This window comes from Anoplophora glabripennis, unplaced genomic scaffold, assembly GCF_000390285.2.
Source record: "Anoplophora glabripennis isolate ALB-LARVAE unplaced genomic scaffold, Agla_2.0 scaffold225, whole genome shotgun sequence".
Taxonomy (NCBI): Eukaryota; Metazoa; Arthropoda; class Insecta; order Coleoptera; family Cerambycidae; genus Anoplophora; species Anoplophora glabripennis.
In genome coordinates, this window is record NW_019416658.1 from 183,011 (window position 1) to 200,102 (window position 17,092).

At 33.3% G+C, this 17,092-nt stretch overlaps 1 protein-coding gene and 1 long non-coding RNA gene across 4 annotated transcripts in view; one reads left to right on the plus strand and one right to left on the minus strand.

The window, feature by feature from the left end:
- Positions 1-17,092, minus strand: part of LOC108908022 (TBC1 domain family member 1) — a 115,103-nt gene that overhangs the window by 15,778 nt on the left and 82,233 nt on the right. The window contains exon 1 of one of the 3 annotated variants that reach the window (XM_018711923.1): positions 7,453-7,595. The exons of 1 other annotated variant lie outside the window; for it this stretch is intronic. The gene's annotated coding sequence lies outside the window, so the exon portion shown is untranslated. Of the gene's footprint in view, positions 1-7,431; positions 7,596-17,092 lie in introns of those variants that run through there. One more of the 3 variants, XM_018711921.1, reaches the window with a different exon arrangement.
- On the plus strand, positions 8,315-9,378 carry LOC108908026. The gene is made up of 3 exons (XR_001964348.1): positions 8,315-8,581; positions 8,661-9,003; positions 9,128-9,378. It is a non-coding gene; the product is annotated as an uncharacterized LOC108908026 (long non-coding RNA).

Consider the following 17,092-nt stretch of genomic DNA (forward strand, 5'->3'; position numbering starts at 1 on the left):
CTAGTTCGATTGACCCCAGACACAGATGCCAGCTGCCTCGTACTTAATGTAGGATCAAAATGAACTTGTCCCAAAACAGCAACTTCACTAGCTTCATTAACTATGGGTTTTTCAATTTCTCGTGTTTTTATTGGCTACGTTCCCTGTCTCTTGAAATTTTTTTACTAACTCTAGAACATACTTCCTCCTGACATGTCGATCTTGATGTTCGCACATTTATTGTCCATAAAGTAAAGCGAAATGATATCTACCCTTTCCGCAATGGAATAAACCATAGTGTTTAATTTTCAAAAACACAATTAAATAAACTACCAACCAACGCTTCCAAATAATACTAGAAAATAATTTGGAATCCACTAATTTTACATTCATTGTGTGTGTATAGCATTCATTTCTGTTTTTTACAATTGTGTTTTTTTACGAAAGTGATAACATATCGCCAAAAACCAATGTAACGCAAGAAATGCTAAATTTATACCATTGGCGTACTTAACTCGAATAACTGACATTTTTACCGTTACTAATTGTTTGTACATAAGTTTCAACTTTAAAATCAGAATTCTTAATAAGTATTGGGCGGAATTATAAAATTTAAAGTCTATTGTAAAGAGAATTGTAAGAGCTTTTAAAAGAAATATTACTCAACCCCCAATGCCATTTAAATATTTTGGGGTGATGCTCACCCTTGCTTGGGGGTGAAAGTAGCGGAGTCAAAAATACCAGCAAAGAATGTCCCCCTTTAATCTAAAATCGACGTGTCTGAGCGTTTTTCTACAATCTTGACGCAGTTCCTGAAAATGGCTCTGTTTCGTTTTCATTTGGCCACCCTGTATATTTATTATACGAGATGTCCCCTTTATACTAACACAAAACTGGAGAGGGGGTGAGTTCCTCTTGGAGAAATAGTGAGGGTAGTTCATATAACACATTTGACTTTGAAAAGGGTTTTTCTTAACTATTTTCAAATAATTCTTAATTATTTTCATAAGACCGTGTCTTATGAAAAACGTGCAAATCATTTTATTCCCAGTAGCAGTGGCGTATCCACGTAGTTTGAGGGGTATAATTGAAGTAAAAATATGTTAAAAGTCAATACATCGATAGGATGTATATTTCTCGAGAAAAATTAAGGAAATTTTTTAAATATTAACATGAAAAAGTATACTTATACTTTTTCATGTTAATGGTTTCATTAAAATTTGATAATATACATTTTAATTGTCACAAGATATCAAAACTATGTCGTATAATTTAAATGAATTGGCTGACATACATGTGGTATATGGAAAATGTAGATGTAATTCTTCAGCATCAGGAAGATGATATGCCGAAAAGTTTTTAGGTCGACAAGTTTCTCGACCCAGTACTTTGAAATTAATCGAAAGTTTCGGGAAAATGTACTTTTTTGGCTCTTACTAGAGAACACGCTCGTCCACGGTCACTATATAAGCACTGTAGATGTTGAAGAAGCCGTTTTAAATGATATTGAAGAAAATCCACACACAACTGTAAGACAAATTTCTACCAATTCAATGTTTCAGTCTACATTCCACAGAGCGTTAAAAGAACAATAATATGGCTCCATCACCAAAAGTTAACGAAATTTTTCTCCAGAATAACAATGCTATACTCATATGACTATTTAGTTACTCATATGGCTATACTACATTTTTCTAACTGGTTCAGAAATAAACAGGACGAAAATAATGACTTCTGCAAAACAGTCCTATTTACTGATGAGTCATGTTTTACAAAAAATGGAGTGCAGAACAGTCAAGGATGGAGTGACGAAAATGCAAAAGCAACAATTGTGTACCATTCCCAATTTCGCATTAATGTATGGGTTGGAATTATCGCTGACCATTTATTAGAACTATTGTGCTACCGTTACATTTAAACGGTTCAATATTTACATTTTTTAGTAATTTTTTTGCCAGATTTATTAGAAGACTAACTTGCCCTTGAATATTAGAAGAGGCTTATGGTTTACGCATGATGGTGCACCTGCACCACCACATTACACTCAAACTGTGCCGCAGTTCCTTAATAACCAGTTTGCTGGACGATGCATTAGACGTGGACAAGATGCAGCCGTAAATTGGCCTGCCAGGTCACCCGAACTGAATCTTTTAGATTTTTGTTTTTGGTTATTCATGAAAACCAAAGTTTCAGTATCAGTATAAATGGGCACAAATTGTGGAAGTGCCAAATCTCGTTGGACAAGATACTGAAGTTTTGTTTAGGGCACGGTATGGCAATCGTTTCTTCTACATAATATAACCTTATGCATAGGAGAAAATGGCGGGAAATTTCAACATTCAGTATAACATTTTATTTATTTATTTAATTGTGCACGTACTTTATTTACTTATGTATTTAATATTTTTTCCCTTCCTTTTTTTATTCAATTTCAGTTATTCAGTCCATTGTTGTAAAATGCGGTAGCAAATTAATTTGTGAAAGGTTTATTAGGTAACCTTTGATGATTGTTAGAATAAAAAAATTGTTGCTAATTATCAAGATTTGCCGACTTTTTTAATGTTAAATGTCATTTATAGTTAAACTTTAAACAAATATTGAAAGTTAAGTAATTTCTTTTAAAACTTCTGATATAATAATTTTAGGGATGAAATACAAGTCTGCTTTCAACAATACAGATCGACAAAATTGTAAACCAGAAATCAGAATATACTTTGTCAAAGGTTGCGCCGAATCCGAATCCGATATCAGAATTGTTCTATCACGTCAGATTTTCGAGATATTCAAATCAAATTCGCCTATGTTTGCGATACCCTCAGCAATCCAGTCAAAATAAGCATTCATGGCGCGATTTCAGCCACAGCAGATACATACAACATTCAGAACAATTCCGCAACCAGAAAAGAGAATTCGCACAATTGAAAAAATTCGCGAATCTTTCCAAAATTTCTCGCGAAGCTCTGCTAACGGCGTGATCAAGATGAAATCGCTCCACCCCGTAGGCGAGTGAACACGCACCCTAGTCAATTGCAATTATTTAACCAGGACATAGTACCTGGCCAGAGTATACTCAACAAGCAAAAGAATTCGCATTGAAACCGCTTCATTTCTGTACTATCAAACAACCATAAATAAATCACATATCTAAACCTCAACTTAAGTTATCACTCAAATCAAGCTTTCTACAAGCTTTCGTACAGGCACTACCTGGAGTCCGTACAACAGTGTATAAACTTTAGTGATTTTCAGACACTAGGGTATCAGACCGCAAAGTACTATACAGGATGAACAGAAAAATCCAACCATAAATATTTCGAAAGTGTGCTAATTTGGAAAAAGCAAATGTCAGTACTTCAAAGGCTATTTCGCGGATTTTCCACCTGATTATTTTGAACTCCCGATGGCGGAGGATCGGAAATCTAATTTTCCCTTTTTGACGTCCTCAAGGTCTCACGTCAAGAGGGAATCACATGATTTGCCAAGAAGCCTTTACACAAGCGAGCAGGTGTCTGACGGCGTAACACTGGGGATGAAAATGGACCCAGGACAATACAATCTCTCCAATCCCGTCATGAGAGTCTACGATCCGCTCATGATGCTCAGAAGAGAGGGGAAAGTCATTTGCACCGAGAGCTTGTGGAAGATCGGCGTCCTGGCGCCCAAGGTGGGGCCACGACCGAGGACCGACAACCTACACATTTAATACCGCGACATGGCGCACAACATGGGGCCTTGTTGCTAGATGAAAATCTGACCTATTCGACTCCACGACAATATCAAGTTTGTTTTATTTGAGAGGCATTTGTTTCTCAGGTTAGACGAAAAAAGCTCTAATAGTGATGCAAGTCTATAATAAAACCGATATAAACTAAGCTAAAAAAAACAATTTCAGACAGACATTTTAAAACTTTCATGTGACTAACAAAGTGTTTACTGATATATTTTATTTTCATTTAGGTATCTAACCTATACGTGTTTCGAGTATCTGCGCCAAATTTAATTTACAATAAACAAATAACTATTTTCTTAAATAAACTCAACACAGAAAGGTAAATATTTGCCTGATGTAAGCTCCGTCATGTCGAAGTTAGCACCCGCGTTATTATTGTTCAGATTCGCGAAAACAAGCTCCGTTCTCAAGGAAACCGCTTCTTGACACACGTGGCCATGTTTTCAACTGTACATACCATTAAAATACCCAGTTAATTTATTACAGTATTAATAATAGGTTAGTGTTTACAAAAGCCATTTAATATTCAACTTGTCCCCCTCAACTTTGTACTTAGTATTTAAATTTTCTTGTCCGTTCGGTAGCTGACGTGATAAGTTATTGTCAGACACAAAAAACATAAAAATATAGGCGGCGTATTTTTGGACGGAGTAGGTTTTTTCACGGCCGTGACAAAAAAAGGTATAAGGTTGCTAGAAACTAAGTATTAAAATGAATTTATTAAGACAATTGAAGGGGCTCGTCTTCGGCAGGGCTGCTTCGGATTGGTCAAAGAAAAATCAAACGCCTCGTAATCAGAGCCAACTGATTTCGAAAGTTGTGGACATTTCACGAAGCCACAGGTGCATGAAAACAAATTAATTTAAATATTGTCGCTATTAGTACAGCTAATTTTGCATTTCTGCATGTTCTGTGTTGAGAACTCGATAATTTCCGGTAATTTTGCAGCAATTGTGCAAGTCAAATCCGACAAAAAAACGTCCCAAGATATATTTAGATATCCACAGGAAAGATCAGATTTGCAATTCAAATGTAGGTTGAGCTAACGATTACATGATATTGTTATATTGTCTTTAGGGGAGAGAGGGGCAAAAGGTAGATAATAAGGAAAAGTTGCAGTTGTCGAATATAACAGTAATTAGTCAGACTCTAATATGTAGTAGACTATATATGGTGTCCTATTTAACAAGGATTTGCGACAATCTCAGGCATTTTATCAAACTGTTATATTCCTACTACTTGCTTGCACCTTTTCTCCCATTTGAATACATATTTAAGAAAAAGCGACAGCTTTCAAAATTTTGTAGGCGGCATGTAACATATTTTTTATACAGTGGCATATAAGCTTCGTTTATCACAAATGATCACCGTTTTTTTGTTTTATTACCCGGTATTTTAATCAAAAGCTTTGATCCTAAATCATCTATATCATATAAATTTAATTGATACAGTTCATCACGGCGACATGCACCGGCAACACCAAATATTAAACTAATATCTAGATATTTTAAAATTTTCACATTTAAAGGTACCTTATTCATTAAGTTTAAGTATACAGGGTGATTCAGAACTTGTCAAAAAAAAATTTGGATGTACAGGGGACCCTTACAAATACAATTTTGTAAAGAAAAAATCAAAAAGGGCAGTTCGAAAATGATTTAAAAATACATGTCTGCACGGCACTGGAAACTGGTCCACTGTACCGGTATGGCGGCAAAGTGTGATAAAAACGGACAAAAACTTTCGCAAGGAAAGAAATAAATATAATTTTATAGCACCTATTTCATATCAGCAAATTCAATTTACATCTCAACTCAAGCAAACTCAACTGCATTTTCCGCTATTGTTATTATTAATTAATAAAATTAATTTGTGTTTTTAAATAATAAAATAATTTGACATACCCGATGTTACAACTGTTCAATATTTTATCTACTGACGTGTAAATACATTTGGGTCCGTCTTACTCAATTCCTACGAACTAACACAAATGTTGTCTTGCTTCACTATAACAAAATTGCTTCATCATAATACAAATGTTGTCTTGCTTCACCATAAATTAAAACGACATCCATCAACTCCGAGTTCTATACACGCAAACTATTTTTGACACTAACTACTAAAAAACTATTGTAAACACCGCATATAACAGGTAAACACTATCGCAACGACGATTGTAAAATCGGATTTCAGTATTTGGAGTTGCTGAGGCCATGTGGCTGTCCGCGCGTATTGCGAATGACGCTTGAGACTACAGTTGTCCAGCTATGCAATGGTTGAATGTAATACAACTTCAATAATTTTTTTCTACTATAAGTGTACTAAACTATAAGGATTTAAAAAAAATTATATTAAAATGCAATACAATACGAAGTTAAATATCGCAAACATCCCATATTATGTTGTGGGTATATTGAATAAAATTCAGTAATGTATTTTAATGAAACGTCATAATCATAAAGTAGCTCCATTCTAGGCTGTTGTCAAAAGGGCAACAAAATTAGAAAAACGACAACAAAAAATAAGATTTTTTTCGTCTTTTGTTTTTGAAATACAAGGCGACAATGATAATTCTTTCAAGTCAAATTTTTGCCATATTTTTTCCAAAAAAAAAAACAGAATTTATTGAATTTTTTTTAAATTAGCAGGTTTGTACTGGGACAACTTGATCGAACTAAATTAATTTTTTTATCCAAAGAGGTCGGCCTTAAAGTACGGTCAATCCATTTCCAAACGTCCTGTATATTACGGAGTAGAAGCTTGTTGACTTTGGGGTAGTTAACTGCGTTTTTCTCGAAAGTGGTAGGATTTTAACAAGCGTATCTTTTTATGTAATATAAAATTTTACAATGTACACCTACTTACGACATATTACGAAAAAACCATAACCTCGACAAAGTTGTCATAAAAGCTAGTAACCTCTAGCAAATTTACATTTCCATGTATCACGTTAGTTTTTAACAATGACATTAGATTGCAAAACACGGGAAAAAATCACTATATTTTCCAAAATTCTCTCTCTCTCTGGGCGTAGCTACAATTTTTGCTTGGGGTGAGCCCGGGTCAGGAAGGCCTCTTAAAAAAAAGGTTCTCGCAAAAAAAGTCACGTAGTTTACTAACAGAACATCTTCATTTACTACCATTATTTTCTTCTTTTTCCGCACAGTTCTTCGAAAACTTTATATGCTTTTTCATCAGATTTATTTAATAACAATCCAACACTGACGGCAGCAGTCTCTGCTTTAATATCGAATGGAACGTATTCTTCGTCACTTTCATCGTTATACATGTTTAAACGATTTAAAAAATTGAGCCAAAACGTAAAAACTTCTGCTGGCAAACAACTGTGATACATGCCTACTTTGTTTTTAATGCAAGTTTTGACGTAAGAGCTCGGTGAAGTTACTTAATGAGCTCTTATATCACTTTACCGAGTTAAAAAGTGATTGAAAGCAGACAATGGACAAAAACAAAATTTAATCAAATTAAACGCCAAACATTTTACAAATCAACGCAAATATTAACTCGAATTTTTATACCTCTTTAATTCCTTTTAATCATTTTTTGTCAGTCAAAACATTCCATATTTGTAAGACCCTGAGACTTTAAAAAAATCGCGATTTGCGAGGTTCAAAAAGACCTCAGTCTCTCCCACGCACTTGCAAACAACACTAAAACGTTTGTATATTAATTAACAGCAAATTACCACACACACGACTTACACTAATGTACAATTTACTAACAATATTCCTTGGCTTTCAACATTGGCGTCATTTGGTAACTGTCCACTTTACCAATTAGACTTAACAAACAAATCAATAGAATTAATCAAACTGAAACGCGAGGAAACACTTTGATATGTATTTTAACACGCGTATAACGTTGTTAGGTTTTTTCAAACGACTGAGGTAGATAGCTGGTGAGACAGCCAAAGTAGTTTGGCAAGGGAATGTATTTTTTAATTTTAACCATATCGCGCGTTGGCAGAACTATAACCAACTAGTAACTAGTCCAACTAGATAAAAGTTGGATGTAGTCAATGAAAACAGTCTTCATACTACAGTGTATTTCTAAACTATGAACCCATCATCTGCTCGCAGTAAACTGAAGAGCTTCCTTTGGAAAAGAAATTGAGGAGCAAGAAAGGATATTTCAAGAAGTAACGTTAAAATTGATTAGATTTTGATCAAACTGTGACATTATTTTATCAATACTTTCAACTACATTTACAAATTTTTTCAAGTCATTTATGTTGAAAATGCCGAAGTTATGAGCTGTTGATCTGGAAGCAAATTGGTTGTTTTCCTGCTTTACTAACATGTTCTCTAAGAATACGAACCTCATTGCGGGTAAAAATTGTGAAAATTTAAGTTTTGACACGTGTTTAAAAAAAATTTATCGATTTGAACAATTTTTTTTCACACAGTTCAACACCCTGTATATTATTGTAATTTTGGATTCTACGTCAATTTTTAGGTGAACATAAAGGTTTCCTATTCTAGGCCTGCACATACATACGCGGTAGTGATGGCGGTGGCGTTATTCGAATTCGAATTTGAATACAAAGACCGCTCTCGTGCCGCGACATGTCTGTTTTGACCAGAGATATGGAGTAGGGGAGAATGAGCTTCGACGAGTGCGCATCCACTTTTCTAGGGACGCTACGGGCGCAGACATTTTGAAGGCTTTTACGTCACGCAGTGACGCAGTTGTTGTTGACGTTAGGTTCGCAGGTGTGTTTTTTGAGGTTATTCATATTTTTGTTTGTAAATTTCGTTTTTATTGAACTTTAAATATGTCTTGTGCTTTGTACTGTGAAAGGAAGCGCAAATTGCAGAAGATGTCCAATACAAAACATTTCTAAATATTTAGGTAGCTGTACACAAAAATAAGATATTTCCACTTTTTATTCTAAATTTTTATTGTAAACATGTAATTTTTTTATTTCTAGCTTTCCTAGAAATGAAACTTTACTGGACAAGGACAAGGTTCTTTCTATCGAAAAAGAAAATTGGGTATGGACAAAAAATAACGTAATTTGCTCTGAACACTTTAAAGCGGATGATTTTCTCCCCTTTTGTGGAAGAAAAATAGTACGACCCAACTCTGCACCTTCCATAAAATTATTTTGTGGTGTATCTTCTTCCATTTTAAGCAAGAGTACTTTATCGAGTTCAATTAATACAGGAGCTTTGACCAAATTGATGTTACAATCAAGTGAATCATCTTTGACCTATAACGTTACTGAAGTTCGAGTAGGTACAACGTAAAAAGAAGAGACAACTGAATTTAAGGTAATAAAGATTTGTAATTTAAAAATAGTAGTAATGCTAAGAATGTTAAATACGTACCCTGCCAAATTGTTTGATACGGACCTAATAAATTAAGAAATAATATTTACAGTAATTTTATTTTCAGTGTTCAGAATACATCGAATGGTAACACTAGTACTGATAGTGCTAAGAGAAGGAGTATTATGGCAATGAAAACATACTTTAATGGATAACTTTAATAATGAAAATATCTTTGCAGTATATCTCCTTCTACAGTTGCAACGAAAAATGTTAAACTGAAACATAGATAGGAAACTTACCATTCAGTCTTTACGAAAAGAAATTAAGGACAAATTATTCAAGGCCCTGTATTAAGACAAAAATTAAATAATTATTTTCAACCATCAGTAAATAAATATGTTACGTTATATAGTGTTTTATTTTAAAATACAAAATATTTAGGAACTACATCACAATTTTTTTTTATTTCATATAAATTGAGTACCTACGGGGTCATCCATAAATTACGTAAGGGTTCAATGGGGAGGGGGGGGCTCAACATTTTCTTATCATTCCTTACTTGGGGGGGAGGAGGGGAAATGAAATTCTTACGTAATAAAATAATCTACATTAATTATAGCTATAAGTAAACCTAAAATGTATTTATAATATAACAAATATATTAATAAATGTTATAATTAGAAGTTGTAAAGCTTTTTTTATAATAAAAAAAATTAATTGAATCATGTAATGTATTACGTAAGGTGGGGGAGGGGGGAGGGTGTTATGAAAAATCTTACGGTTTCTTTACATGGGGGGAGGGGTGAGTTGAAAATGTGAAAAAATACCCTTACGTAATTTATGGATGACCCCTACCGCAATCTGTTAAAGTTTATCGTATCAAAAATATATTATTATTGGTGTGATTAATATTCTCTGTTGAACCTTCTGTGAAACAAGATAGTTATAACATAATTAAAGTATCATTCAATGTAAAAGATAAGCACAATGTCGGAGTGTGTGCAGATTTGTACATATGATAGGTAATAATATCCTATGCAGTTATGATACAACTCTAGCCGTTGTTCTTGAGTAATATAGTATTTAATATATTTTTTATGAAGTGCATATATGAAAATTTAATTTTTTATTATATAATAAATATTCAGATATACCTAGAAAATTATGAAAAATAATTCATATGTAATTGAAAATTTCAAAAGTACGTATTTGTTAGTTCATATTTCATTTCAAAATTTAATGTAAAGTTATGTGCGTTTCTAATTTGAAATTTTAGAACTGACCTGGTAATGTAATATTGTACCCCCTCGTATCTAAGACTTCAAAATGGCGACCTCCTTTATTAACAAGTTTGCGCATCTTGACGCTCATTCTCCCTACTCCATATCTCTGGTTTTGACCCATTGTTTCTATACGTTACTTCCAACGCCACCGCCACCGCTACCGCCACCGCCATCGCTACCGCGTATGTATGTGCAGGCCTCAAAGTTTACCGTTTCTTTAAAAAAAAATTTTAAATGCACTGCTTAATTCAAAAAGATGTGTATTTTACAATAATAAAGTTAGAGCGATAAAATTTATAGGGACATATCAAAAGCTCTAAGCTTCCGTGCCATTATTTCAAAATTTCATACAGGGTGGTAGAAATTTAATGTCGCATTTAATCAACTTTGAACTATCTTAATTTATTATTTTTTTAATGGAACACTGGATATTTTTGCGCAACCTGATGAACAATTTTGTTCTCTTTCGAATGGTATAATGGTTCCCTATACCTATATTACATAATTTCTTGCGAGGATGGCTGTGAAATTTTTAGAGCAACTTCAAAACAAGCACCTATTCTGTCACCAGTTTATTGTTGTCAATTTAACACATACAGTGAATGTTTATGAGTAATATTTATTGCTAAAGAATGGAAAACGTTAACATTTATTCAAATGCTGACATTCTAATGATAGAAAGATAATAAATGCAGAGTACATATCTCATGAGATATACATTCATTGACTACCAATAGTATCAATCAGTAGGGATAAATTAAAAATAATTTTAATAAGATAACAGAATTGAACTACGTAACACGAATAATAATTATTTTCAGGAATCTAATTAATTTGCTCGAAGTGACCGCCATCTACTTATAAACAGTTATGTATTCTTCTTGTTACCCCATCTGTAACAGCTCCGGACTTATACGGGCAACTAGGTTTTCTTTAGAATAAGCTGGCGTTGAGTACGCTTTCTCTTTTATTGCACTCCAGATATAAAAATCTGGTGGTAACTGATCCGGAGATCTTGGTGGCCAATCCCAGGGTCCTAGATATTTAATCCACCTATCTTCAAACATTTCATTTGATTGGTGGGATACTTCGTTTCCACAATAAGATGGAGCACCGTCAAGCTAATACCAGCAGCTTCTTAGTTGATCTAGGGGTACATCCTCTAAGAAATCTTACAACGGTTCTCAAAATATGGAGGTATATTAGTGTATTTAAATTGTACTCGTAAATAAAGTACCTCACCTGATTGTCTTTAACTAAGCAAAATACGTTGATACTGAACTTGTGTTGAAAATTTCTTTCGCAGATGACAAGTGGATTTTCTGATGCTCAAAAGTGTCGATTGTTTCTATTAAAAATACCTTCGTTACTAAATTTTGATTCATCTATACAAATGATTTTGCGTAAAAACTGTGGATTTTCTTATGTTCGCGTTAAAATCATTTCACAGAATTGGGTTCGTCTTTCAGCATGCCCGGGATGAAGTGTAGATACAAAATTGAATTTAAATGGATGCTGACGATGTTTCCTTCATCTAAAGTATTCGGCTTTGGCAAATTTCTATGTACAGAAATTCGACAATGTTCTAATTAATTTCTTAAAATTCTTCGTAAAATGTGTCCACTCATTGGTGGTAAATGAGGATATCTCTCATTAAGGAGGTTTATCGGGTTCGGAGGTACGTCTAAAAGTCTAACGAGAGTTTCTGTACATTCGCTAGTGACTAAAGTAGTAAGCCTTTAGATTTGGCAACGTTGCACTTGGCTGGCTTTGTTTGGATGCCTAAGCTTGAAATATACATCATATGTCATATCTGCGAATTTCAAACAATACGCTACTTCGAGAACCGCGGCGTTGCCGCTATCACGCATATGGAGGTTAAGTTAGTCAACGACAGCAGTTTGAAGGAGAATTATTATAAATTATGTATCTTACAAGTACCTAATCGATTTCTACGAGCTGTCATACGGTTCCTTAGATATCGGTTTCCTATTTATACAAGTTGCTGTAAAAACTGTTTGTCAATTGCCGCGCATTCTAAGTGGAAAGACCAAAAAAATATGCATTCTCATAAGACTCTGTACTAAATCGTGAAAAATTGTTTTATTAATATCTTGTCTCTTAGGTATCCAAACTCGTCATAATTTTTAAGGATTTTCTTCATATTAATCTTATATTATTTTTTTTATGAATATTTGTTCGTCAATTCCAAATCAGATAAACCTCCTTAAATACTCTGCAAGTCCTATTTGTTACATTGTGACACTCTCCAAGAATAAATAATACATTTAGAATGTCAGCATTTTGACTAAATTCCGCATTAAATGTCTACCACTCTGTATGAAATTAAGTCATTTTGAAATTATGGCACGGAAGCTTAGAGTTTTAATTATCTCCCTAAAAAATTTTATCGTTCTAACTTTATTATTGGAAAATACATATCTTTTTGAATTAGGTTAACTTTAAGAATAGGAAACCTTTATGAAAGTCCACCTAAAATAATACGTAGAATCCAAAATTGCAATAATATACACGGTGTTCCACTCAAAATAACGAAGATGACGTCAACTTCGGGTATAACCGGAAGCGTTAGGTGGACGCCATTATTTTAGTTAAGAAGGGCATGCCCGAGAACTTTATTGGCCAAATTTTCAAAATTAAAATCGAAGTAGTCTCTGAAATATGTTTAATGTCTCTTCACCGCGGGGCACCCTGTAGAACAGGGCTGTAAATGACAGTAATAAAAAAGGACTTTAATTATAAACAAGAAATTCAGGAACAAAAAAAATTGGAACATCGTAAGGAAAAAGGAAATAAATAAGCAAAATACGTATACGAAGTTTGTTCAGAAAATAACCGATTCCAATTTTTTTAAACTTTATTATTAATTTTATACATTATTGGTCCTTGCCTCCGTCAAAGTACTCCCTTCCCCTATTCACACACTTTTCCCAGCGGTGTTTCCATATCTCGAAGCAGTCTTGAACAGCTTTATTTGAAAGGTCCTTTAATGTCTGCGAAGAATTTGCTCTGATGTCATTAATAGTCTGAAAACGGCGTCCTTTCAGCACTGATTTTAATTTCGGAAATAAGGAAAATTCGCAAGGAGCCAGATCTGGCTAGTAAGGAGGGTAAGGGAGGGCAGTAATCTGATTTTTGGTACAAAACTGACGAATTGACAAAGCTGAGTGTAGGGGCGCATGGTGCAAGAACCAAGAGTTGTCTCACCACAACTTCGGTCCCTTTTTGAGGATTTTTTCTAGTAACCGTTGTAAAACGCCTTGATAGTACACACGGTTCACTGTTTCACCTTGAGTCAAGAATTTAAAATACACAATCCCATTAAAGTCGAAAAAAACAGTGAGCATTACTTTGACGGATCGAGACTGACGTGCTTTCTTAGAGCGTGGAGATGATTTGCCAATCCATTGTCATGATTGAACTTTTGTCTCAATGTCGTAGCCGTAAACTCAGCTTTTGTCTCCCGTTGTGATCCTTTGAGTGAAGGTTTCATCGTCATTGGATTGTTCAAGGGGTTGCCGACAAACGTCAACATGCCTTTTTCAGAAAATGTAGGTACTACGGGTATATTTTTCTGTATTAAGCAAAATTATGAAATCTTCATTATTGTCAATAAATGCAATGCTCAGAGCTACTTTGAATGTCTACAAGAATATCGATATTGGAAAGTAGGTATCTAAAATTAAAATCATTCTTGAAACGGCAGTTGATACGGATATGATGCTAAAAAATTACGCGTTTTAGAAAATGAACAAATTAAAAAATTTCTAATGGAGGCCTGGAAAATACGTATTTAGGTACAAAGGTAATTATAAACAATGATACAAACAATATTATTATATTATGTGGCAATGATTTTTGCCATATCTGGGCGTGTCAATGTGAAGATATGGGAAATAGATTGCTGATCACTCTGCTAACTACAAAAACAAAGAAAAAAAGATCCTTTATTGTAAGCGGATATTTAGACATATCGGAAATATAGTACAGCAAGACCTACACAAATATATAGTAAAGATTTTTTTTAATATTAAATGGTAAAGCAAATAACCAATTAATAGGAATTCATACATTTGGCAAAATGCCAAAACAAGTTGCTGCGTTTCTCAAATTGAAGGATGCTCACGAACACACCGGATATTGTTTCCGTGGGACTTCAGCTACACTACTAATAAATTCAAGAGCTGATATATCAACTTTAAAAATGAATGGTGGATAGCAATCTTCAACGGTAGCTGAAGGCTACATTGAATAGGCCAAGCAAATAAGATTTTTTACTCGAAAAAATTCCTATTCGCGATATTATTGTAAAATTGTCTAAAAGAACATAATACAAGACATCTCTCATCCCGTGAGTCAAAAAATTGTATTAGCTAACTTTTCTATTTAAACAAATAAGTGAGGAAAACAGTTTTTTCACTTCGCAGGGAAAACCATTTAGCGAAAAGTAATGTCTTGTATTATTCCTTTTTACAATTTTACAATAATATCGCGGATAGGAATTTTTTTCGAGTTTTTCTTTTTATTTCGCTAATTTTTTCCTGGTCTAATAAACGAAGTAAGTAAATGTTTTAAAACAAACAGGATAAAGGATATCCCTTACAGGCTGTTCTAAATCCACTATAAATGTTTATAATAAATAAAATTACTTTAATTAAGAAACAAATTCTAATTTTTAATTTAGCGTCAGTAAAAATGATTCTAATGCCTAGGCAGTAAATGTGACACTTTAGGTGTCACTAAAACTATGCCTTTAATGTCGATTTGCGAAAAATAAATTTTCTATAATCAAAGCAATTTATCCAATTAAATTAGTTAATCATATGACTTTTTCGTTCCATTTAACCACTTAAATAAAATGTTTTCTTGACATATAGGAACCAGAATCAAAACATCATTTTTTAAGTTTTCGAAAAAAGTTTGCAAACACCCTGTAACGATGTCGTACATTAATATAGTATTTTTTTATAACGCATTTCTTCCGGGCGTCGCCAACAAAGCTATCGAGGATAAATTACATCGAATCTAATCTTCTGGGTCATGAACTTGACCCATTTAAAAACATGTCAATCGACACAAATACGCGAATATCTCTGAAATACAACGAAAATGTGTTGGTGGTCACTTCGAATCTTCTGTTTCCTCGTTGTTTTGTTGATCCGTGAAATCCGCCCTTATGAATTGTACGAGTACAATTTCAATAATTTTCGAATTGTTATCGCCTTAAGTGCACATTCGCGCTTGCCAGAGCAGGGAGGAGCGCGTAAATGAAGGAAAGAATCCATGCCACTTACGCGCAGATGTATGAACAACAAAGGTGGGAAATTTTCAATTACGTTCGGCTCCATCACGTTTTTTTTGCGTGTTTTAATTGTAGACCGTTTCAGAATATTGTATCTAAAAATTTCAACATAAAAACATACTTGTGTTTGTGTGTGTGTTTGTGCTAGTTTCTAATCTAATTTCTCTTTACAGAGTATAATTTTAAGTGGGGGCCAATTTTTTATGGTAGTACGTATTCCTTAGAACACTAATCATATGTACTTTTTTTAATCAAATAAGTAGTCCAGCTATAATTTGATTTTTAATCTGCAGTTAAATTCTGGACGGCATAAACCTGGCGAACCGGAATTAGCCTGGTAAGTTGTATCATCCCTTATCAGGAAGCCAAGCTACGATGCAAAATAACGCATCGTAGCCACATGGCGGCGTGTTATTTTAAAGGCACCATATTTGATTGATGTCAATGTGGACGAACTGCCGAACATTAGAAAAACATTCTAGTGTGTTCAAAAAATTAAAAATTTTTAGATGATTTAATAAATATTAATTAATATTGGTACGTAGATACGTTACTAATTGTAAATAAATCTAATTTATGTTTTTAAATTAATCATTTTTGAAGTTTTAAAAAAGTAGATAATAAAAAATAAAAATACTTACTAATCTGACATATTTTTAAAATCATTTTTAGTTTTTAAAAACTATTAAAGTTATAAAGTTCTATATCAAATATGGTATTTCTTTTTATTATTTTTTCTTAGTCAACCACTTCATCAGCAGAATTGATAACACATCCACACTAAAAATGTCCAAACTCAAGAAAGCCACATTTCATTTTTGAAGGAATTTCGATGCGCTGAACACTATCCTGTAGTCAAAATTCATGATTTCACGACAAATTTATTATTGGGTGAAACTGATGCAAATATCAAAAGTCAAATCTGATTTTTTCATAATTTTTGTTCAAATATATTATTTTCGTAGTATTTCGGGGCGCTGAATACAAAACCATTAGTAAAATATACCCATGACCTCGACATTTCTCAGAAAATTCAAAATTGGTGCCTTTTTACCTGAAAATTAAAAAGTAATTACCTGCTACTAATAAAAGTTTCCCGTAAGCTGCGCGGGTGCGCGACCGCGCACAAATCTTTCGAAAGTTGCGCAGCCATTTCTGTATTCTGCGCACAATGGGCTTGTTCACCATTTTTTAAAATAAAAAATGCAGTGTTAAATTTTTTGTGGTTTGCCGAAAATATAATTAATATTATTACTATATAATAATAATTATTAATTAATGTTTATTCTACATCTAATATAGTAATATAATAAAAGTTTTCATTACTTATCAAACATTTATTTTATTACATTCATTTTTATAATGTTTCACTAAACACATTCTGATTAACATTTAGAACTGATATTTAATATTTTAAGGTTTATCGTAAAATATCGTTGAAACATAGTAGATCTTGCCCCTAATAAAGAAAGAATATAAACAA